This window comes from Eleutherodactylus coqui, chromosome 3 (genome assembly GCF_035609145.1).
Source record: "Eleutherodactylus coqui strain aEleCoq1 chromosome 3, aEleCoq1.hap1, whole genome shotgun sequence".
Classification (NCBI taxonomy): Eukaryota; Metazoa; Chordata; class Amphibia; order Anura; family Eleutherodactylidae; genus Eleutherodactylus; species Eleutherodactylus coqui.
This window is the reverse complement of record NC_089839.1, coordinates 99503633-99529037: the sequence shown is the minus strand read 5'-3', so window position 1 is coordinate 99529037 and position 25405 is coordinate 99503633. Positions and strand designations below refer to the sequence as shown.

General features: G+C 41.6%; 1 protein-coding gene across 4 annotated transcripts in view; it reads left to right on the top strand.

The window, feature by feature from the left end:
• Positions 1-639: 639 nt before the first annotated feature.
• Positions 640-25405, top strand: part of VIT (vitrin) — a 138272-nt gene continuing 113506 nt past the window's right edge. For all 4 annotated transcript variants that reach the window (XM_066595921.1, XM_066595919.1, XM_066595920.1 and 1 more), the window contains exon 1: positions 640-858. The gene's annotated coding sequence lies outside the window, so the exon portion shown is untranslated. The remainder of the gene's footprint in view (positions 859-25405) is intronic.

The window sequence follows — 25405 nt, the reverse complement described above, 5'->3', positions numbered from 1 at the left end:
TGATGCGCATGCGAAAAAGCATAGTTTGTTCCGCAAATACACAGCGCTCATGCGTATGTAAATATGCATACGCTCATGTAAATCTGGTCTTATGGGGAAACTCTTTAACAAGCTTACAGAGACTCTGTCACATACTTTTATCCCAGTCACGTACTTTTAAGTTGATGGGCTAAAAGTGGGTGACCCGTTTAGTCCGTAGATGTAAGTGTTATGCTTACCTCCTCTAAGTAGTCCACCCGTCCTAATTTTATAATGGGTAGACTACTTAGCAGCACCACTCAATGCATTGAGCGATGGCTTCCAGCGCTCACACTGGGGGAACGACAGTGAAGGTAACTATAACACCTACATCTCCAGACTCGGTGGGTCACCTGCTTTTAGCCCATAAGCTTAGCTCATAGGGAAAAGTAGGTGGCAGTTTTTTTTAATATATTCTTGTTTCACACAGCTGACTTTGCCCAGAACCTCATCTCCTTTGCCTAGCTGTGTCTTTATTTTTCATGTGCTAAATATTTGCTAAAGTAGTATACCGAGGGCACTGTTGTCAGTGCTTATAAAGAAATCCTGACAAGGGAGAGGGGGAAAGTGGGAGGGAGGGAGTGGAAATTTGAAAGAGGACTGCCTTATTCAGCAGCTCAATCAAAGTGAGGAGCTGAGAGTGTGTCAGGGCAGTGTGCCTTTCACTGTGGGGAGCGATCAATGGACATGTTTGATTAGTTCGTAAGGATACTAGGAAGATCTGGAACCTGCTTACACTGATGGACTAGCTCCAGCATCTTTTGGACTGATTGGAAGTACATCGAATTTTGCAGGATAGAGTGAATAACTAGACAGGATTATTGCATTTTGCTTTTAAAGGTAAGTCACTTGACCTGCACTGCACATCAGCAGGCAGAGATCACCTGGATTAGACCTGTCAGATGAATAAATAAAGATTAGTTATTTTCGAGGATTCCTATTACTATGTAGACTTACATACAGACTTTAATACATTGTACATTTATATGCATACAATCCTATGTGATAAAGTTCTATGTGCTAAATGATTTTGTACTCTGCATGAATCAGCTACAGCTTGCTATTTGCTTACTGTGAACTGTGGTGTGGGAACTAACATTCCCTGTGACCAGTTATTCTCTAATCTCATTTCATCCTTCTTTATTCGTCCAGTAAGCAGACTCTTGTGATCTACAAAAAGCTAGTGTGTTACTATGGGACTGATATACAAGTTCATAACAAATATTCTCTGATATACATTATTTCTAAGAGTCTAATAGTTTTTAGACTCTTAAAATAGTTTTTTAGACTCAATAGTTTTTGGTTGTCTAATGCCTATATGATAGCTACTTTGTATTTTGATAAATAAAAATTTGTTTATTTGTATGTATGTCTCTTTTAACAATTACAATAACCTTTTTGAGTCTGAAGATATGGGCGGTACTAGTGCAATATGTCTCCACTGGAACTATGGGTGGAGAGATAGTAAGTTAGAGTAACCACCCTGGTAACACCCCAAAGCTCCTGATTGGGTCCTGGGCACTGGGACAGTAGCTGACAGCTGTGGCGGTGAGGAGTTTTACATATTTACATCCATTATATATATTGAATGTTCATATCTATGCATTGGATAGATGAGTAGGTATATTATATATATATATATATATATATATATATATATATATATATATATATATATATATAGCTACTCATGTACCCAAAGCAAAAAAAATACTGCCACCTGTGGTCAGTGAGATTGGTTTTAGGGGACCAAGTTCCAAATGTAACCACTAGGTATGACTTGGATTCTCTCGTGTTATGTAATACTGTGAAATGCGATTGTTCTCGAGAGAAACAAAGTAATCTTGTAGATTTCATACCTTTTAATGTCAAAAGAAATTATATTAAAGCAAGCTTTCAAATCTAATTGGCATGCCTGATGAAGAATCCTAAGTGGATTCAAAAGCTTGCTATAATAACCATCACTTTTTATTAGGGTGGTTTCACATCTGCATTGGAGGTTTTGTTGCAGAAGGAGGAAAGGGGGACTCCCTGGCCGAATAGCTCCGTCTTATGACGGAACCAAACAGTACTGAATGGACCACGATGACTATAATAGGGTCTGTTCACTTTCCGCTCAGCTACCCAGCTTTTTGCCGGAAGAAAAAGCTCTGCATGCAGCACTATATCTTCCTGTATTTTGTGCCAGATCTGCGACAAAACTTCTAACTAGAGATTTCAATGCAGATGTGAAACCACCCAAAGCCATTAAAATGTATTATATCTACAAGATTACTTTGTTTCTCAGAGATCCGCCGCAGGATACCGCTGCCCGGGGAGCAGGAGCCAGCAGACGGATCTCTGCAGCCAGCCTATCTGACAGATAGGCTGATTGTGGAGAATCGCAGCATGCTGCTATTTGTCACCCGCGAGCGGAGAATCGCAATGATTCTCCGCTCGTGGACAGGGGGGAAGCGCTCTCCATAGCAACGCTCTGGAGAGCTTACACTGCATTCCCCGCAGCCGGATTATCGCCGCGTGGAACGCAATTCAAACCCGCCCATGGACAGGCAGCCTTACTGAGAACAATCACATTTTGTTCTACTGCCTAACAGGGTACCAAACTTTTTTCGTAATAGTGTGAAATCTCCAAGTGGGTGGATGGATATTTACTTGGATTTTTTTTGCACTGATTACTCACAAAACGTTAGATTGTTATCTAAGTCAGTATTATAGGCAAATACAATTTAACTAAACTAGTAACACACAAATAGTTCTTCTACTATTTATATTTTTTTTAGTATATTGTGTAAATATCCACACTGAAGGAAGAAAAGTACAGCCCTTTTACACGGGCCGCTAAATCATTCAGATTCCTGCATCCAATTTGTTCACTTCTCGTTTGTCCTTCAGTTTCTGCATACATAAAACTGAACGACGGATGGGCTGTGCAAGCAGGCAGTATCATTCATGAATGACTGCCTGTTTACTGTGAATGCAGGTGGGTGGGATTCCCGGATTGCTCCTCCTACATTCACTAGCCATAACCTGGTGAAGGTGATCTGCTGAATTTACTAACGTGTCACTTCTGCTTAGTTTTCTGTTGGTGCAAATACGATTTGCACAATGCTGGTAAGGAATTTTTGACCAATTCTCCTGGCAAATGTGTCTAAGTTCATCAGTATTTCTGGAATGTCAACAGCATCTTGAGTGCTAAGACCAGGACTCTAATTTTGCCATTCAAAATCACAAATCTTTTTCAACCATTCTTTAGCTGAATTAATAATGTAGCAACATTTAGCTTGATTGTGATAACTTATGCAAAAAGTTAGCTTATCTTAAAGGGGTATTCCAGACAATTGCTATTGATGACCTATTCTCAGGACAGGTCATCAATAGTTGATTGGGAGTGTCCACCATTCAGAGCCCCAATGATCAAATGATTCTCCAGCTCATTGTCAGTGCAGCGGGACTGAACGTCCACATTGATGGTTAGGGCTGGAAATGTAATTGACAGCTTTATCCCATTGAAATCAATAGGAGTGACCCTTTCTATTACACTACCAGCTCTTCTTTGCTGTCAGGATAAGTTATGAATCGTAATCACCCGGAATACCCCTTTAAGCCATTAAAAAGCTATTGTTATTTTCAAATATAATGCAATTGACAAGGCAAATAAACTGTGGCTCAGAAAGTTATTTTAACGCATTAAGGACCCTTTGCACCTGAGTTTTGATCTTAGATTAACAAGAGTTGATCTAAGATCAAGTAGAAAAATGTTGCACCAGCATTTTTTTTAGCCTGTGATCTTTGTTCAAATCTAGGTTCAATTTGATCCCCAATTTTGGCAACTCAAACTAGTTAAACTTAGTTTATCAGCTGAAATGCAAGATAGCGGACTAGACCGATAACCTGATAGAGTTTTCCTGGGTGGTGAAGTGACACCCATATTTACTGCTGGTAGCAGCCATGTTTTTACTATTGCTATGAATGCCGGGAAGATCACCTGACCACAGTCACTAATCACCATACATTTCTTCTAGGTTCAACCTTTGATCGCAGATCAAGGGAACTTGGCTTTGCAAATCTTAGACCAAAAAGTATCGATGCAACACTTTTTCCTCAAATGTAGTTCAATTGTTGATTGGAATTTAACTAAACCAGCATGATTGGTGCAACCTGCCCTAAGAGTTATGTTAAACCTGGCTACATAGGCACTTTAGGTCATTGTCTTGAGGTTATGAATGGCTATCCTGGCATTCTCTTATGTAATATTTTGATATACCTCAGAATTCAATGTTCCCTCAATGATCACAAGCCATCCAGCCCCCGAGGTAGGAAAAAAAGCCCAAACCTTGGTGTTTCTACACGCAGTTGGGACAAGGTTTTAGTGCTGGTATGCAGAGTTCTTTTTCTTCCAAACATAATGTTGCACATTTGTGCTAAAAATTTCCACTTTTGTCTCATTGTGTCCATGGAACATTCTCCCAGAAGCATTGTGGAACATCAGAGGTGCTATCAGACAAAGTTGAGGTGGGCAGCAGCTTTCTTTGTGGCGTCCTTCTGTGAACACCATTTTTCAGTGTTTTTCTAACAGTGGACACATGAATAGAGGTTTTACAATTTGTGGAGTCTTCTGTCTTCTCACTCCTAAAGCTAACTTTACTAGTTGGCAGGGTTTGAAAAATCGTTGTTTACAATGAACCGAAGTGTCTCTGCAATTAGGTTTAAAAGTAATCCTGTGCCATATGGAAATGGCTGAGAAGAGTCACCTGGCTGAGAAGAGTTGTGCTGATTCATGAGCTGCTAAGCTAACCACAACCCCTTTGATATGAAGGGACAGCTTCTCATATCCCTCTTACACAGTAAACCTTGTCCATCCAGAAAAAGGGGGTGTAATTAGCTGAGCAGCTCATGAATCAGTGGGGCTATTCTCAGCCAGATTACTCTTCTCTGCTCAATTGCTTACGGCACAGGATACTTTTGGAACCTAATTGCAGAGGTACATGGATTTGTTGGAATAGAGAAGACATTAGAAGTGATTGGTTTTTCATCCTATACCAGACAGTATACTTACTTTTTGGGGTGAGATGTTGCAGACAGGCTCCCTTTTAATTGCCAATTAGCTTTTTTGGAAATCAGAAACATGCAGGTACACTTACTTTTTCTCTCAGCCCTGTAGATATTTACTCAGTGTGCTTAATAAAAAACGTGTACACTGTTTCTGTATTATTGATCTAGTTTGTGCCTGTCTATGATTGTGATTTAGATAACAATCAGACCAGATTGTATTATTAATCGATGCAGAAATGCAGATAATTCCAAATGGCTCACTTGCTTTTTTTCTTGCAAAGGTAGACAAATAATTATGTATTCCTGATGGTTAGTAAACAAATAGGCAGCATTAGTAATATAAAGAACTGTAAATATATTGTTCTGTACATTGCTGTAGAATACAAACAACAGATAAATAGTAACCATAGCATGAAGTAGATCTAACACGTGTACATATACTGTATACAGTAAGGACACCACAAATTAGATTCTGCAGATGTTACATAAACTTTGTGACTCAATAGTAGTTGACACTATGATATTTCATATACTTTTCTGCTTGACAACGCTGGAGTAGGAAATAATGAATCTATCACAGCTGCTCGTCATTTCTCTACTAGATTAGATTTATGAAAGATCTTGAAAATGTGAGAAGTGTCGAACTAGTAGGAACATGAAGCAAATGCCTTCAGCGAACAGTTTGAAGTAGATGGTTTGGAACAGCAGGAATGGACTCTGAAGCTGAGAGTCTTAACAAGATGTGCATTTCACCAGTAGATACCTATTGCAACTCTTCTATGTCAAGACTGATGGCATCTCGGTGAAAGTACCAATTGTTTGGAGATCTTAGGCTGGTTTCACACTATAGTCGATGGGGTCCATCTGGTGCTGTTCAATTTCTTCCAAAGAAAGAACCGTTCAGCAGCAGGATTTTCTCTTCCAAGCTCCCCAGATGGAGCAGGAAAGCGGAATCACCAGCGCAGATGTGAAACTTCCCTTAAGTACTGAGAAAAGCATACTGTAAAGCCGGATTCACATCTGCGCTTGAACCTCCATTCTGAGGTTCTGTCACAGATCCAGTACAAAATACCAAAAGAAATAGCGCTGCAGGCAGTACTTCTTCTTCCAGTAAAATACCGGGCAGCGGGGTAGAAACCAAATGGACCCCATTATAGTCAACGGGGTCCGTGCGGCGCAGTTCAATTCCGTCATAAGATGGATCAGTTTGGTCAGAGGATTCCCCTTTCCTGCTCCTATAATGAAGAAGAAAAACGGAACCCCTGATGCAGGTTTAACCCGTTTATAAAAATGTCCTTTTTTTTTCCATTTTCGTTATTTCCTCCCCTCTTCTAAAAAATCGTAATTCCTTTATTTATCCATCGACATATACAACAGCTTGTTTTTTGCAGGACAAGCTATATTTTTCAATGGTACTATTTAATGTACCATATAATATACTGAAAAACTTTAAAAAATACTAAGTGGAGTAATCTGAAAAAACGACATTCCGCCATCTTTCAGTGCGTCTTGTTTCTACAGCGCACAAACTGCATCAAAAATGACATGATAAATTTATTCTATGGGTCAGTACGATTATTACGATACCAAACTTAAAAAGTGTTTTTTTTTTACATACTACTTTTATTTTTCAAAGACATTTTATTTTTTTAAATTATTTTCTGTGCGCAATAACTTTTTAATTATTTTGTCGACATAGTTGTGCAAGGGCTCATTTTTTGCAGGACGTCCTGTAGTTTATGTTTGTACCATTTTGGAATACATATGACTTTTTAATCGCTTTTTATTGTGCATTTCTGGAGTTCTTTTTTTTTTACGACGTCTATTGTGCGGGGTAAACAATTCATTGTTTTGATAGATCGGACTTTTACAGAAGTGGCGATACCAAATATGTATTTTTGTTTTATGATTTAGATAATTTTATTATAAATATGGCAAAAGGGGGTGATTTAAACTTTTACTACTTTTTTTTTTTAATACAATTAGTAAGACTTTATTGATCTTATTTTATCTTTTTTTTAGTCCCCCTAGGGGACAACAACTTGCAATGCTTTACTCCTGCAGTATGATGTAATGCCATAATGATTGGGCAGATATTCTATCAAGCCACCCCAAGGGAATGGATTGATGGGCATTCTACTATGACAGCCCTGGGGCCTTTCAAAAGGCCCCCGGCTGCCATGACAGCCGCACGGCTCCCTGCGATCTCATCGCGGGGGGCCGTACGAGACTCCCGAACATTGCTTGGGGGATTTAAATGCCGCTGTCAGAATTGACAGCAGTGTTTAAAGGGTTAACAGATTTGATCAGCCATGTGGCTGATGAGAGCTGTTACCGCCAGGTGTCAGCTGTAATAAACAGCCAGTGCCTGCAGTGTATGATAGGAGATCGCTGTGCGATCTCCTTTCATACATACCCTAAGGGTGAAGTCACACGAACGTATATTGGCTCGGTTTTTACGCCGAGCCGATATACGTTGTCCTCCTGTGCAGGAAGGGGGGAGGATGGAAGAGCCAGGAGCAGGAACTGAGCTCCCGCCCCCCTCTCTACCTCCTCTCCGCCCCTCTGCACTATTTTCAATGGGAAGAGGCGGGGAGGGGTGGGGCTAAGTTCCGCGAATTAGCCCCACCTCCGTCCCACCTCTCTCCATTGCAAATAGTGCAGAGGGGCAGAGAGGAGGCAGAGAGGGGGGCGGGAGCTCAGTTCCTGCTCCTGGCTCTTCCAGCCTCCCCCCCCCCCCTGCACAGGAGGACAACGTATATCGGCTCGGCGTGAAAACCGAGCCGATATACGTTCGTGTGGCTTCACCCTAACGCTGCAGAACGTAAATGTATGCCTTGCAGTGGGAAGGGGTTAAAGCAGCCTGTCTGCTGATATGCCTGGCTGTGGTTCTCCGCTGTGTATATTGTAGTACAAATATCTAAGGTTACATTTACATCAATTTATGCAGTAGTTATAGAAAAAGAATCAATTTTATAGTTTCCGTATTACACTGTAAATGTATTAACAGTATAATACAAGGTTATTACAAATGATCTTCCCAATGTGAGACCCTAACAACTCAGGTTTAATGACATTCAGGTACATAAATTTGACATAATTGGAAAGAACTCAAGCAGTGTTGTTTCACAACAGCAAAAATGTTTTACACATAAGAGGTAATCAATGTAATCTCCTTTGTCACTCAGCACATGGAGCCAAGTTCCTGCCATACACATTGTAGTGAATCATGATTGACTGATGAAATGGCTTCTGTGATGCTTCCTCACCGATCCTGCATGGTGGATGGTAAGGGTGGTATGCAGACTCTAACTAGAGGAAAAAATCATAAGCTATAAGGTCCGGGGAACGTGGAGGAAGGAAGAAGTTCACTCTTGTCACCACCTACAGGGCCAATCCCTCTGTTCAGTAGTTGCCTATTGAGCTCACTTCTGACTGCATTGTTGGGGGTCCCGTCCTGTCGAAAGATGAAACGTGGGATCTCATGTTGCAGATGCCGCCAAAGCCATGTCTGTAGCGCATCCAGGTACAAAATCTCCAGATTGTTTGTTCATGGAAAACAAAAGGGCCATGCACTTTCCTAAAGGTCATAGCGCAAAACACATACACCTTGGAGGAGTCGCCCCTCTGCTCCACGTAGACAGGTGGGTTTTCCGTAGGGGTCAGATTCTGACATTACATTTGTTGCCTGAAAGGTGGAAGGTGGCTTCATCACCAAACACTGAAAATTCCACAAAACCATCTCTTTCCATTAGAGTTCCTGCAGAAGGAACGTTGCCTTGCTTTGTTGTCCGATTTCAGGGCCGATAACAATTGCAATGGTTAGGGATAGCATCACAAACATTTGTGCAAAATCTCCAACACAATTGGCTGCGGGACGTCCAATTCTCTGCTTGCTTTGAGGGTGGATTTCTGAGGACTTCGTGTGAAAATTGCCCGGAGCGCTTGAGAAATGAAAGCTGTGCTGTGATTGGTTACTATGGGCAACTGTCTTATGGTAGATAGTTTTGCTAAATAAACATTTTTTATATTCTGTTTCATTGATATCAAATTTATGTACCTGTGTATCATTAAATGTGAGTTATGAGGGTTTCAAATCTGGGAAGATCATTTGTAATAACCCTGTACTGTTAATACTGTATAATACTGTTTACAATGTGCTTGAACTCAACATTCAGCATATATACTCTTTGTCAAAAAATTATACAAATGATTAGAGTTATGGCATGATTAGATGATTAGACCATCGTTACAGGCCCCTGTGTCTGGCTGGAACCATTTCCAGGCGCTTGGATGAAGGACATTGGGTCCCACATCACCAATTGCGTGTACAGCCTTCAAAACACGCCCACTGTCACCTCCGTTTGCAGTGGTGTTGTAAACAACAAAACTGGACTGCTACAGAGTGGAATTAGGTTGTTTTCAGCTACAATCCCAGGTTTAATTTGGGCATGGACAACAGTCATGTTCGTGTCTGGAGACCTCTGGATGAGCGCCTCCATCCTGCCTTTGCTGTGGAGCGGCACACTACCCTCATTGATGGTGTGATGATCTAGGGGGCCATCACACATGACAGCCGGTCACCCCTAGTCGTGGTACAGAGGACAATGACAGCTCAGCAATATGTTCAGGACATCCTGCAGCCACATGTGTTCCTCTCATGGTGGCTTCCAAGAGGTATTTTCCAGAGGGATAATACTCGGCCACACACACAGGGGGGTCACAGGACTGTTCCTATAACATTGCCACACTTCCGTGGCTGCCCAGTCGCTAGATTTATCAGTAGAAGATGTATGGGACCATCTGGGATGGAACAGCCTACATGTTTGCACGATCTAGAGGCTCAGTTACAGCAAATGTGGACCAACATATTGTAGGATTCCATACAGAACCTGTAAGAGTCTATACCGGAATTTAATCATGCTTTTTTTAAAAGTAAAAACGCACAGATTTTAACATATGCGGAATTCATGCCCCATAGGAATAACATTCTGGCACATAAATGCCCATGCGGACAGGGACCCATTCAATCATTGCTCCCTTTATGAACATAAAATATGACATTAGTGTGAAAGAACATTATGTGCAATTAATTGCATCTGGAATCTTCATCATCACTGGTGCAGCAAGTCAAAATCAGCATTTTGGACAACTGTTTATATCTTTTTATACAGGGTTTCCTGGGAGCTGCTATTTATACTCACCCAGTCCCCTTTCCCACTCTGTGCCCCCAAAAAATCAGCATGCACACACAATGTGAATCTTTTCAGAAGGCTTTGTGTCTAATTCCGCCACACAATATTTCTTCCAGCACTCATATGAAGTTAAAAACAAAACTTTTATTATAGCATCCTTAAAAACATCCTCATAGAAGCAGGCAGAAAAAAAGGAACGATTTTTACATGTTTCAAGCCTCACAAACTGGGCTCATTATGAGGTGTCAGCAAGCCTGTTATGCTATATCGGCAGTATAATTTTTCTTTAAAAAACGAATTATATACCTGTATATACTCGAGTATTAGCCGACCCGAGTATAAGCCAAGTCAATACGTTTTACCACAAAAAACTGGTAAACTTGTTGACTCGAGTACAAGCCTAGCTATACTCGATTATATACTAGGTAAATAAAAAATGCAATACTCACCTCCCAGATGGCGTCTGTGTCCCCGGCGTGATGGTCTCCCCGTCGGTGTGGCAAGCGACTTGATACTCCTCCCCTCTGTCATCTTCTTGTTTGGCTTTGAATTTCCCCGCCATCAGCGCTGTGTAAGTAAGCGCTGTGATTGGACCAGCCAATTACATCCGGCGCTCGATAAACCAGTCACAGCCATTCAGTGATGTCATCCAATAAATGGCTGTGGATGATCGAGCGCCGGCTGTGATTGCCTGGCGCTTGATCCAATCACCGCGCTTACCTACACAGTGCTTATGGTGGGGGAATTCAAAGCTGAGCAGGGAGATGACAGTGGGAAGAATTCTCAAGCAGCTTGGCGCACCACCGGGGGGACCATCGTGCCAGTGATACAGACACAGTATACAGTGAGTATTGCGGGTTTTTTGTTGTTTTGTTTTTTTTACCTCACTCGAGTATAAGCCGAGGGGGGCTTTTTCCGCATTAAAAAATGTGCTGAAAAACTAGGCTTATACTCGAGTATATATGGTATATATATTTTAGATCTTCCTTGTTCCACAGCATATCTGTGGTATAAGGATTGATGCAGTATCAACCAGCTGCCTATCAGCTGCCTTCAGGATACTGGGAAAATTGAACTGACATCCTCAACCCTTGTCTCCCCACTCGCTCACAACTGCCAGGCCTTTGATGACCATGTGGCCTGTATGAATGTTTGAAGACCCATGGCTAACTATATTTTATGGATACACAACATTGCTTAATAAAAGTCCTAATGACCATTTGTCCATAAGTGAGTGAGTGGGTGAGTTACATGCTCTGCCCCTGATCACATGATGATGATGTCATCACAGGTCCTTCAATAATTTGACTAACTCCCACCATCATCACAGGTCCTTCAATGAGTTACATGTGATGATGTCATTCACTATATTATATTAATATATGGTGCATTGCGCCACCAGAAACACTGGTACTATAAATAATACTGATAACTAGTAAATTACTATGGGACTGTGGATATACGTGGGTGGGTGCCACTCAGCTATTCCCTATAGCTCCACTGAAAAAAACGGAGTGCTGAACTCATGTCTTTGGCCAGCACTCCACTCAACAGTGATGTCGCTGCAGGGGTAGGGAGAAGCGGTCCTCACAATGACAGGACGATGGGACACAGGAGTCCCATTCTTGAGATCGTCGGAGAACTCAGCAATGAGACCCCAACTGATCAGCAAGTTATTCCCTATCCTGTGAATAAGGGATAACTTGAAATTGTGGTAGAATACTTTGATACTTTTTTCTGGAAAACCTGTGAGTATGCCTAACTTTTGGACTAGCGCAAGTTGTTTGAGTCCATACCACTCGAAGATTTAGCAATGCTTATAGCCACAAGTTAAAGAACTATGGTTGAAGCTATGTCGTGTCCATTCACCGAAAGGATGGCGATTAAGTTCTATTTGCAACAGCATTCAGTCACAAAAGCATACCCTAATGTAGGGTGATAAAGTTGAGTTGGCTTAAAGTCAACATACTTTTCTTTCTAATGCTGTTTGAAGAGTTGAGGTCAGGTTCTTGTGCTGTCTCCTTACTGAGACAGTATGGAGTGCTAAAACCAAGAATATACAGATGCAGCAAAGTTTTTACTATGACCTTTAACACATTATGATAATTTTTTGCACCACAGTTACTTACAAAAGCTTTTGTGTTAAAGGAATTTTCCAGGCAGCATCAGCTGTCACAGCAGGGATACAATGGGGTTGGAGTGGAAGCCGCTGCTTCAACCCATGTGTAGTGTCCAGTACTTATAAATGCAGGTGCAGCTCTCATTGAAAACAATGGGATCTGCACTTGTAATTGAAAGCTGGGTCCCATTGATTTCAATGAGTGCTGCGTCTGCAATTAGGCCTCATTCACACGAGCATGTTTATGTGCGTACATATGCGTGCTCAAAACCATGCATCTATTTAGAACCATTTGTTTCCTATGATGTTTTCACATGTCCATGTTTTACCAGTCTGCAAACGCATGTACCTGCAAAACATAGGACATGCGTGCACGCATAGATCCATGGTGCATGTCAATATTCCCTGTGGGTAGTTCCTATGTCACTGAACACTGTGACAGCACTGTCACAGTGTTCAGTGACAAGGGGTCTCCCCGCACGGAGTAGAGAATCCCCCGCCACAGCTGTGACAGCTTTGACAGCTGTGGCAGAGGATCACAATGTTCTCCCATTGCATTCAATGGGGCCACCGCTGCTGCCAGTGGTGGCCCCATAGACTGCCTGCAACCCCTGCAGTGATTTTCGGGGAAGAGCTTTAAATATAAGCCCTTCCATGAAAATCATCCCTGGTTTGTGTAAAAAATGAAGAAAAAAAAACATATACTCACCTCTGCCTGGGCTTAGGCGCGATTTTTCTGCTTGGTTCCCAGCAGTGTAGTGAAGTTCTTTTAGCAGGCAGGGATTTAAAATTAGCGCATGCTGAAAGGGCTGTATCTGATTGTCTGAGCCAATAACAGGCAGCATTTAGCCATACATTGAATAACAGCTAAGCGCTGCCTATGATTGGTCACAAGCATTGATCGGCCATTCATTGAATTCAATGCAGGGTTGCCGGCAGCAGCGTTGGCCTCATTGAAGGCAATGGGCATGGACCTGTGTTCACGCGTGTTTTTGCACGTACGTGGGCACGCAGTTTTGTGTGCACCTATATACGCACATAAACACGCTCGTGTGAACAAGGTCTACAAGTACCGTCCACTACACAAGGGTTGGAGCAGCAGCGGCTTCCACTTTGACCCCTATGTAAGCCAGCATTGGCAGACTATGCTGCCTTTAAAACCCATTTAACAAAAGAGAATAATAGCTTTTTAATGGATTATAATAATTTTATGTGACAAGTTATCACAGACAAGTTAAAATCTGCTACATCTGTATGGTATCCAAGTTTACTACAAATTTTCGGTGACCCCATTACTAATATAACAATGCAGCTGTAGCAGGGCAGACATTTGAAAAACTATTTTATTGGAAATGTGGCATTTAATGATTTCCAACATGACACTTTTTGTATATTTTCCAGAACCAAAACTACGTCCCAATGTATAAAATAATAGGTGGTAGCTTCATTGATTGGGAATCGTATATTTCTCATGTTCTGAACATTGGGCTGCCATTTGGTAATGAAGAGGCTGTTAGCAACTGACTGCAGAATTTACATTCTTTAGAGAATTTGTCCTTGGGTGTTGTATTCTAAATGCTTCTGTTAACTTTGCAGACTAGCATTTTCCTTCTGCAACCCAAGCCAGATGACACTGGGGTTTTGGAGAATCATGAGTTGCTAAAGAAACCCTTTGTAATAGTCACAGTGACAGAGATAGCTGCATCGCCCAAGATTCCAATTCCAGTTCTATCCGTTCAGTTGTATCCGACTCTTGGATACTCTGTGGGCTGACCCTCTCTATGATTCTCTATTCTCTAAGGCTGCTTTCAATTACCTGATGTCCATTCCCATGCCCTTCCTGATGGTGTCCAGCCAACGTGTCTTTAGTATTTTCTGTTTCCTTTTCCCACTGAGAATTCCAAGTAGCATCTTTATTTTTCTAGCGAATTCGCCCTCATTACATTTCCAAAGTAAGTCCGTCTCTGTCTTGTGATCTTAACTTCCAGGGACACCTCTGGCTTGATACAGTCCAGGACAGCTTTGTTAGTGACCCTAGCTGTCCAGGGGATTCATGGAATCTTCTAAAACAGCACAGCTCGAAAGCATCAATTTTTCTTGTGTCTGTTATCCTTAATGTCCACATCTCAGAGCCATATGTTGCAAATGGGAAGACAATGACTGATTAACTTTTGTTGGTTGGTGACTAAGACAACCTTGCACTTCCATATTGGGTCCAAGCTTACCATGGCCATATACCCCCTGTAATCGACGTTTTAGCTCACCTGTCTCACCCAAGATTACATCAATGTAAAAATAACAGGAAATGCGAAGGCACACTAATGTCTAGTATACATTTTCTTTCCCCAGAAGAGACATTTACAGCCTCTCAGTGAACATGCAGATTGCATCAAGGTCAATGCCTTGTTCCTAGCAGAAAGGCAATCACATATGCAAGGTCATTTTCCATTTTAGTGAATGACAGATATGGGAACAGTTGAGTGAGCACGGTCACATGTTTCCTCTGATCACATGGCATTATCTCTGCTGGGAACAGTAATCCAGGCAACTACTTTGATCCAATTCATACGCCATATTTTATAGGAAAACACTTTAAGGTGTGTGTGAGGGGGCTCTTATTGCTTATTGTTTTGCAAGTGTAGCTACAGGACATACTGCAGCCATCTGCTGTTAAAGTATAAAGGTGACTTCATACCAATGCGCACGTTTCTGTGAACAAGTCTTTTTTGCCTGCGTATCTGCACATAGTAATGTACTTTTTATTTTGTATATATTCTTTATTTATCAATACGGTAAAGAAAAAAAAAGGGGGGGTGGGTTACAAAGGTGTGGGTAGAATCAACGAATAATCACATTATAAATCATTCAATTCTATAAACAAACAGGGAACAATGACAGTTCTATTGAGAATACAGTAAAGGCCCATTTAGACACAATGATTATCGCTCAAAATTCACTCAAAGGCAATCTTTTGAGCGATAATCATTGTGTGCATTTACACGGCCAGATGAGCGCTCATAATTCGCAAAAACGGCAGTTTGAGTGATAGTTTTGAGCGTTCACTTTCCATAAGCTCTAAGTAGCTAATTTGCTACTTAAGAGCTTATTAGTGTGTAAATGATGGCTCCCGCTGTATACAGAAGACAGCTATAGCACTATCTTCTGTATACAGCTGCTGTGTTCACAGGAACGCTCAGCTAGTATCCCGCTAAGCGCTCCGAGTAGGGTATGCAGAACTTAGCTGGAGAGCTGTCTTCTGCATACTTCTGCTGTGTTCAAGGAGTACTCAGCTGGTATACAGCTGAGCGCTCTGAGCGAGGTATGTAGAAGGCAGCTGGAGCGCTGCCTCTTGCATACTTCTGCTGTGTTCATGGAGTGCTCAGCTGGTATACAGCTGAGCGCTCCGAGCGTGGTATGTAGAACACAGCTGGAGCGCTGTCTTCTGCATACTCCTGCTGTGTTCTCCGAGTGGGATACCAGCTGAAACCATACTATCAGAGGTATCCCGCTGAGAACAGAGCACGTGGTCCTGATAAGACTCATTAGCGAATCGTTAACGAAAACTGCATGATGGCTGTGTGTTTAGACACAATGATTATCGCTCAAAAGACTGCTTTTAAGTTAATTTTGAGCGATAATTATAGTGTCTAAATGGCATTCAAGGAGTATCAGAAAAAGATTAAAACAAAAATACGAAGAATAAGACATTCCTGCAGTGTGATCCAATAGTGAGGTGAAAGTAAATTAGAGGGCATTAATGATTTGTGGTGGTGGACCGGGGACTCCATGTAAGAAAGTAAACCAGACGTTTCACAAGTTCGTGACCTTCTCTAGGTCCCCATCTCATCTGGCCTTGACTTTCTCAAAAGAATAGATAGTATTCACCTCGTTATACCATTCTGAAATGGAGGGCGCTGTGCTGTCTCTCCAGTATCTGGGAATTAAGATTTTAGCTGCACTTATGAGAAACAAGAAAATAGACTTGTGCTCAATCAAAAGGCCTGGAGTGTCCATGTTTAGGAGGATAATCTCAGGTGTGAGGGTAATATTAATTTTGAAGATAAGCCCCAGTTTCCTTTGAATCTCCTCCCAAAATGGTCATAGGAGCGAGCATGAGAACCAGATATGGGTGTAACGTGCCAATACTATCTGAGCGTCTCCAACTTAGGGGGAAATAGTCCGGATCTATTTTATTGAGTAGGGCTGGGGTTTTGTACCACCTGAAAACAATTTTGTAATATAATTCTTAGAACCTGGTGGAGGTTCGCAGTAAAAGTGATATTTAATTCAGTCTCCCATGGGGGGATAAAGGAGGATTGTTGCTCATTCTGTGTCAGAGCTTTATAGTAATGTACTTTTTTTGCGCATGCAGGGCCTGTTCATATGAGCGCGCAACAAACTCCCACCATGATTTATAAGGCTATGTAGCATAATTAGGTCCATTATGTTCTTGGTTTTTCACAGAATTGTGTAGCATATTGCACATCCCATTGTGTATTGCATAGATAAGCAGGAAAATAGAGCATGTTCTATTTTTTTGTGTGCGCACGAAATGCGCACAAAAAAATCATTTATGTGAATGAACCCATTGACATCACTGTGTATTGCGCTTGTGTATTTTGTATGTGCAAAGACACGTGCAAATACATCTATCTAAAGCCGCCCTAAAACATGCTTTTTTGATATTAGGCAATTTACTGTTTGTTGTGTTCCAAGACAGAATATACTATAATGGAAAGCTATTGCAATCTGCTGATTTATTGAATGAATTCAAATTAACCTTCTTCCAAAAATAGATTACCGCTAACACAGAACAATAAGGACAGCAAAAATTTCACTTTTTTTGCATTGTCACAAAAAGCTATTGTATGTAAGTTATGTAATATTGAGATCACCGCTTTGGTATAATTTTTGCTGTAATTACTGACATGTATTTTCAGTCCAGAACAAGTTTTCTTGGTTTTAATTACTTGTCAACTTTAGTAGAGTAAACCTTTGCTATGATATTTTATGACAAGTGGCTGGCATGTTGTCAATGATGCCTCAGATCAAAGAAAATGAGCCTTTCCTGCTTGTATAATGTGATTGGGTTGGCTTTAGAAATTGTTCTATTTATCCTCTACAAAATACTTGTGCAAAGTTTAAACTGTACTTTTTACATTAGTGGCCATGGATACTGGATAAGCTGGTAGGATCCATCCTACGTAACTACTTAAAACATGAAAAGTGAACTGCAAGTCATGCAATTCTTTCTTTGTTCTGTATTGAAACCCTTTCATATGTACAGGTGCTTTAAAACAAACAATAATACCGCTTACATCACAGAGACATGTATGACCAACCTTAGTAAATCAGCATTCATTTTATTGACTCTAAGAAACTATCATGCAAACAATTTTTGCTGTAATGTAAATTTATAGGTACAATTAGCTGATAGAGATATTTTTCTTATTCTTTCTGGCTGCTTCTCATAGTCCTGAACTACGTATAGGTATAAAAATTAAAGGGGTTGTCCCGTGAAAGCAAGTGGGGTTCAGCACTTCTGTATGGCCATATTAATGCACTTTGTAATATACATCGTGCATTAAATATTGGCCATACAGACGTTATACACTTACCCCCTCCGGTGCTGGTGTTCCCGTCTCCATGGCGCCGACCGAAGCCTTCTTCTCCTTCCATTAGACACGCTTGCGCAGTCCGCTCATCTGTTCTGTTGAATGGGGCCGCTCCGGCGTGCGCATGCGCAGAAGACCTGTGCGGCGTGATGTGGTACTCTCGTGGTTAAGACCTTGAAGTGAAGACAGGCGCAGGCAGGATCCTCGAAAAACAATAGGTTTTAATTCTAAACGAGTAAACATGCAGGAAGAAATGTAAATTGGGCAGGAACAGACATGAAAGCAGGGTATAACAGGCACAGATATCTTGGGTCAGAGTTAGGATCAGGACATTGGAGTAGGATACTGGCAAGGCACAAAGCAAGGCACAGACACTGACAGTGAAGCATGGACACTAACCATCGAGCAATGAGTGAGGTAACTGGCAGGGTAGATATAGCAAAGAGAAAATAACAATCAGATGTAGAATAGTGGAGTCCAACACAGGATAGGATTAACTATTTACTGGGCAATGACACGTAGCAGAGCCAGGAAATGGAATAATCGGGTTGAGCAACAAAGTATCAGATCTGCCAGAATCAAAAACCATAAAGTGCCTAAAGTTCATGACACAAACTACCAATAGACATGGTTAGAAAATCCACAGTAAAGGCTCTCTCACAATAGCATTTTTTATCGCCTATCACACACGAGGGTTGGCACGTGTAACATGCGGTAGTTAACTTTACATTACTTTCATTGGTGCCTCTCACACAGAGCTAGTGAAATGTGTGCACGAAAAAGAATGCAACAGTGCATTGTGTATTGCTGCATGCTCTCCGCATGGGAAATACGTCTGCGGTGTGCAGGAGAAAATGCCTGTGTGAGAGAGCCCTAAGTGAACTCAAGCATGCCTGTTGTAAGCTTATATCTTTCCTAAGAAAAAATAAAAAGTTAAAAATATAAGAGCAAACAAGATGGACCATGTGGATTTTTTCTACTATTAGTCCGGGCTCACATTGCCGTGAATGTAAAACACCACGGGGCTCCCGCAGCGTTTCACAGCTGTGAACCTGGCAGTGACCCTGTATATGGCCGCATATGGTGGTGGAATTGTACTGCGCATAACCGCGTACACATGCACACGATCGTGTGCAGAACACATGTTTGGTTTTTTTTGTTTCCTGCACCGTCACTTAGCGACCAATGTAATTGCGTATGGACATTTGTATAGACAATAGAGAACAATGGGCTCTATCTCGCATATATATAAGCGGCAAAATAGAACATGCTGCATTCTATTTTGAGGTAGTGTGAGCGGAACTACGAAAGGCAATGTAATTGATTGCCATGAGCTACCACATATCACATGGGCATACAGAGCCCACGTAATATGCAAATCCAATATGATTGTGTGAGCCTGGCCTTAGTCCTCTGCTTCTAACACTTATTTATTTATTTTAGTCATGTATACAGCATATACAGGAGGTGGACAAGTTACATGGGGTTATAAATCATATTTTAATAAGACATGTAGAGACTTGAGATGAGTGAGCCTACTCGGTAAGGCAGTTACTCGAGCAAGCATCGCTCTTCTCGAGTAACTGCTTAGTGATCCGAGCAGGCTCGGGTGGGCTGCGGGGGTGAGCAGGGGGAAGAGAGATCTCTCTCACTCTTCCTCCCGCTTCACCACCCACCGCCCCCTGCAGCCCACCCGAACCTGCTCGGATCACTAAGCAGTTACTCGAGAAGAGCTATGCTCGCTCGAGTAACTGCCTTACCTAGTAGGCTCACTCATCTCTAGTAGAGACCAATGATTTTAAATCATGCATTTTGTTCAGTGTTTCCATATTTTTGTCCACCCCCTGTAGATATTTTGTAGTACTGTAAAATGTTTGTCATTACCTACATCGATACATTAAGTTTTGACTGGAATTTTGATAACTATTAGAGATGAGCGAACGTACTCGGATAAGCACTACTCGTCCGAGTAATGTTCTTTATCCGAGTATCGCTGTGCTCGTCTTGAAAGATTCGGGTGCCGGCACGGAGCGGGGAGCTGCAGGGGAGAGCGGGAAGGAACGGAGGGGAGATCTTTCTCTCCTTCTCTCCCGCCCGCTCTCCCCTGCTCCCCGCCGCAACTCACCTGTCAGCAGCGGCGCTCCCCGAATCTTTCAAGACGAGCACAGCGATACTCGGATAAAGCACATTACTCGGACGAGTAGTGCTTATCCGAGTACGTTCGCTCATCTCTAATAACTATGTCTTTAAGATAGCAGGTAGAATACATGCCCTTTTTAGTGTAGAATACGTCTATAGTTTCGGAACCGTACACGGGCCGGTGAGCATTACAAAAACATGTAAGTTTTAAAATAAAAGTAATTTCTCGACAACATTTACGACAACAGTGTTAAATATCTCATTGTAAAGAGGAAGGACCAATGTACTTACCAACAAGAGTCTGATCTTGGTGTGATGTTATTGGGGGATGCAATAGTACTGCCACCTTGAGTTACTAAAATTGCCATGCCTCGTGGCTGAATACTAGTGTAGCTCTGGACTCCGGTGTACTATTATGTCACGTGATGGGTCATTTGATTTGTCTGTTTGATTTGAGTTCTACAAGTATAAAAAAAAGCAAATGTGGTACATTTGAGAAAATTATGGTTTAAAAAATTTCTTTCGTGACATACGGATAATAAATGGCTTAAAAATGATCAAAAACACATTTGAAAGGATAGAGTGGCTTGTGAGACTTGCAAAAAGTTGAAAATCACTCATGCTGAATCTCAAAAGAATTATTGGGAGTGTCTCAGATTTAAAATGGCCGAGTGTCATGAGGTATTTGGGAATGCTGCTGTTTGGGGAATGATGGCTTATTCTAATCTAAGACTACAAAGAAGATGACTGAAACATGAGTCGATATACAAGTGTCCATCATATTAGTTAGAGATTTCAATAATGATGCCAAACTGAATTTAGGTGCTCTAAGCTTCATTAAAATACATATTAATCTAGATTATCTGCCCATCGAATCTCCCACAACTCTGGGTGGTACAAATATAGATTTGACGTCGATCTCTTACCACGTGTATGTTATTTCTCAAATCACAGACCCATTGAACAGTTTGTTTGGAATATGTGGGAATTTATTTAGAATTAAGAAATGAAATTTCAATCTACACAGGCTAGATATTTTATTTTGACGATACCTATCACGTGATGGTAGAAACTTCCAGAAGGTCAACCATCACTGGGGCACTCCACCAATCTGGACTTTATGGCAGAGTGGCCAGAAAGACGCCTCTCCTCAGTAAAATACACATGAAAGTCCATCTGGAGTTGCCAAAAAACAGCTAAAGGACTCTCAGACTGTGAGAAAAAGATTCTCTGGTCTGATGAAACCAAGACTGAACTTTTTGGCCTCAATGCTAAGCACGGTGTCTGGAGGAAACCAGGCACTGTTCACCATCTGCCCAATACAATCCCTACAGTGAAGAATGGTGGTGGCAGCATCATGCTGTGGGGCAGGGAGACTGGTCAGGCTTGATGGAAAGCTGAATGGAGCAAAATACAGAGATATTCTTAATGAAAACCTGATCCAGAGCCTAAAGGACCTCAGACGGGGCAGAAAGTTCAGCTTCAAACAAGACAATGACTCTAAGCACACAGCCAAGATAACACAAGAGTGGCTTAGGGACATGTCTGTGAATGTCGTTGAGTGGCCCAGCCAGAGCCCTGACTTGAACCCAATAGAACATCTTTGGAGAGACCTGAGAATGGCTTCCATAGACGGCCTCCATGCAACCTGACAGAGCTAGAAAGAATCTGCAGAGAAGAATGGCAGAAAATCCCCAAATCCAGGTGTGCAAACCTTGTGGCATCATGCCCAAGAAGACTCGAAGGCTGTAAATACTGCCAAAGGTGCTTCAACTGAGTACTGAGTACAGGATGTGAATACTTATGCCAATGCAAAATGTTAAATTTTCATTTTTTTTTTATGTACAAAGATTTCTAGCATTCTATTTTCACTTTGACATTATGAGGTATTGAGTGCAGAATGATGGGGAAAAACTTAAATTTTTTTATACAAGGCCACAACGTAACAAAATGTAAAAAAGTGAAAAGGTGTGAAGACTTTTCGAATGCATTGTATGTTTGTTTGTGTTTCTTCAAGTACATGTTGTTACTAAACCTCATGAAAGAACCTAAGTAGCCTTGAAAGCTTGCAAATATAATGTTTCTTGTTAGCCAATAAAGGTATCCCCTTTTTCACACTTTTGCCTTTTTTACAAGAGTATTTACCCTCACATGGGTAGAATACGTCTGATAACTCAAGTTTACCTGAAATGAGAGACTGTAAGATAATGAAGGGAGATTGTAGTCTCATTGGAATTACCTGCTTTACTTTTCTAGCTAACAGAAGCAGACATGACCCTACTACTGTTGAGAACAAACACTGGTCCATTTACAAGTACTTAGCGGTGTAATATGCACATCAGCGAAGACAAAGTGACAATCACTATAGAGATAAAGGCCACACAGAGGCCGCGCAGCATTTAAAGGATGTTTTGTTTTTTTCAAATTTCATAATACACATTTATAGTTTTTGTGCACCACTGTGTCAAAAATCAGTCAATGAGGTAAGCATTGGAGCATTATATACCTTTTATTACAGAATACACTTAACACACAACTTCAGATTGTTGCCACTTTATTAATATTACATTTTTACCCCTTAACTACGCAACAATTTTGTTTTTGTTTTTTTATCTCCACTTTTCAAAAACCATAACTTTTTAAAATTTCCATCCACTTGGGCATATGAGTGCATCTCTTTTGTGTGGTGAACTGTAGTTTTTATTGGTACCTTTTTTGGGCACATATAACACATTGTAAAACTTTTATGAATTTTCTTTGCCGGGCAGGGAGAAAAAAACACTAAGTCTGCCGTTGTTGTTTTTTTTGGTTGTTTTTTTACAGCGTTAATTAAATTGCATAAATAACATGATATATTTTTTCTGTGGGTTGGTACAATTATGATAATACTAAAATGATATAGGTTTTTTTAGATTTTTTCACTTTTGTACAATGAAAACCCTTCTTTTTAATGTTGGCGCCGCTTGGGTCCCTCCCGCTACCTACCAGTGCTCTGGCAGGCTTCCGTGCAGTCCTCAATGCCAGTGGAGCATTTCTTGCTGGTGACGGGGCTTGAATACCCCGCCTCCAGCAAGCCATTGGTCTGATTGGTTTATGAGCGCCGCCTTAGCCAATTAGAGCCAGCGCTCGATGAACCAATCCCAGCCATTCATCAAATGACATCATTGAATGGCTGTGATTGGTTGTTCGAGTGCCGGCTCTGATTGATTCACGAGCGCCGCCTCAGCCAATCAGAGCAATCGCTTGCTGGAGGCGGGGTATTCAAGCCTCGTCACCAGCAAAAGATGCTCTATGGGTATTGAGGACTGCACGGAAGCCTGTTGGAGCACCAGAGACCAGCAGGGGACACCAGGACGGTGCCTGCCAGGTAAGTATAAGATACCTCCCGAAAATAAGACCCTGTGCCTCTTTTGGGGCAAAAACTAAAATATAACAGATGGTCTTATTTTCGGGAGCAACATGAAAATCAATTTCAAAAAGCAATGGTGCAATTTATTTATTTTTCCTTTGCCCCTCCACAAAAAAAATAATAAAAGTTATTCAATACATTATATGCAGTGTTGAGCGATTAGTGAACTAATCGGGTGAATAGTGACTGACCCAATTTTAAAAAATAATTGTGAACAAGTACTCCTGATTTCAACTTCCATTAAAATTAATAGGAGTAAAAATCAGGATCTCTAATTTACCCTTCTTTAATAACCATGTTGGTGGCTTTGGCAGCCCAGTGGTTAGCACTGCTGCCTTGCAGTGGTGGGGTCCCAGGCCCAAATCCCCATCAAGGTCAGATTTAAATCTAAAACTTAACCAGAGAGCCAATATGTTGCCAAATGTTGTTAAAAATCAGATTAGGATGATCCAATCTTATTTAGTAAAAATTGGCCCAATTTTATTACCAGGCCAAGCACGACAAGCAACACTGATTATATCTGCTCAAAATTGGTTCGTATAAAAACAAGAACTTATCCTGCAAAATACAAGATGTCATACATCAAAAATTCCCCCCAAAATGTAAAAAGTTATGGCCGCTCTAACACAAAAGTGAGTACAATTTACGGGCCCTTAAAGGGGTTGTCCCGCGAAAGCAAGTGGGGTTAAACACTTCTGTATGGCCATATACATGCACTTTGTAATATACATCGTGCATTAAATATGAGCCATACAGAAGTTATTCACTTACCCACTCCGTTGCTGGCGTCCCCGTCTCCATGGCTCCGTCTAATTTCAGCGTCTAATCGCCCGATTAGACGCGCTTGCGCAGAAGGGTCTTCTCCCTTCTGGTCGGTCCGGGCACGAGCAGCGTTCTGGCTCTGCCCCCTTCTACGCATCATCACGTAGCTCCGCCCCGTCACGTGTGCCGATTCCAGCCAATCAGGAGGCTGGAATCGGCAATGGACCGCACAGAGCCCACGGTGCACCATGGGAGAAGACCCGCGGTGCATCGTGGGTGAAGATCCCGGCGGCCATCTTGGAGGAAAAGAAAGAAGAAGATGCAGAGAGGGGATTCGGGTAAGTAAAATTTTTTTTTTTATTTCACCACATCCCTTGGGTTTGTCCTGCGCTGAACGGGGGGCCTATGCAAAAAATAAAAAAGCCATTTCGGCGCGGGACAACCCCTTTAAGGCTAAAAACGGTTATTTTAAAAACGTAGGGGTTAAAATGTATTTAAGGCGACTAAGTTGTGCGTAAAATATCCATCCGAATATTATAAATTGGAAAGTAACTCTGTCTGTCTGTCTGTTACCTTTTCACGGCTAAACTGCTGAAGCGACTTTGATGAAATTTGGCAGAGAGATAATTTGCATCTTAAGGAAGGACATAGGCTACGTTTTATCCCGAAAATGTATAAAGTTCTCTAGGAAGCGCAGCAAGACAGATTTATTTGGTGGTGCACCGGTGTACCTAGCACTGTGCCATGTGGGGGGCGGAGGGGGTGCACACCATATGTTATGCCTACACAAATGGGCAGACACATGTGGGCAGACGCCATTGCTGCAAGTGTGCGATTATTAAGTGTGGCGTAGCGGGGCAAGGGGGTGCACATCACAAGCTAGACCTCCCCAAACGGGTAGACACATGAGGGCAGATGTCGTTGCCACTCGTATGTGATTATTAGGCTAGCAGGGATACTCGGCATTGCCCAGGATTAAAACCTGAATGAAAGACAGATTAACATAGATTGAGATATTAAAGAAAATCTGTGTTGCCCATAGCATCCTTTTGTGCAGCTTTTATTTTACCTCAGCAGTATAACAAATAGCAACCAA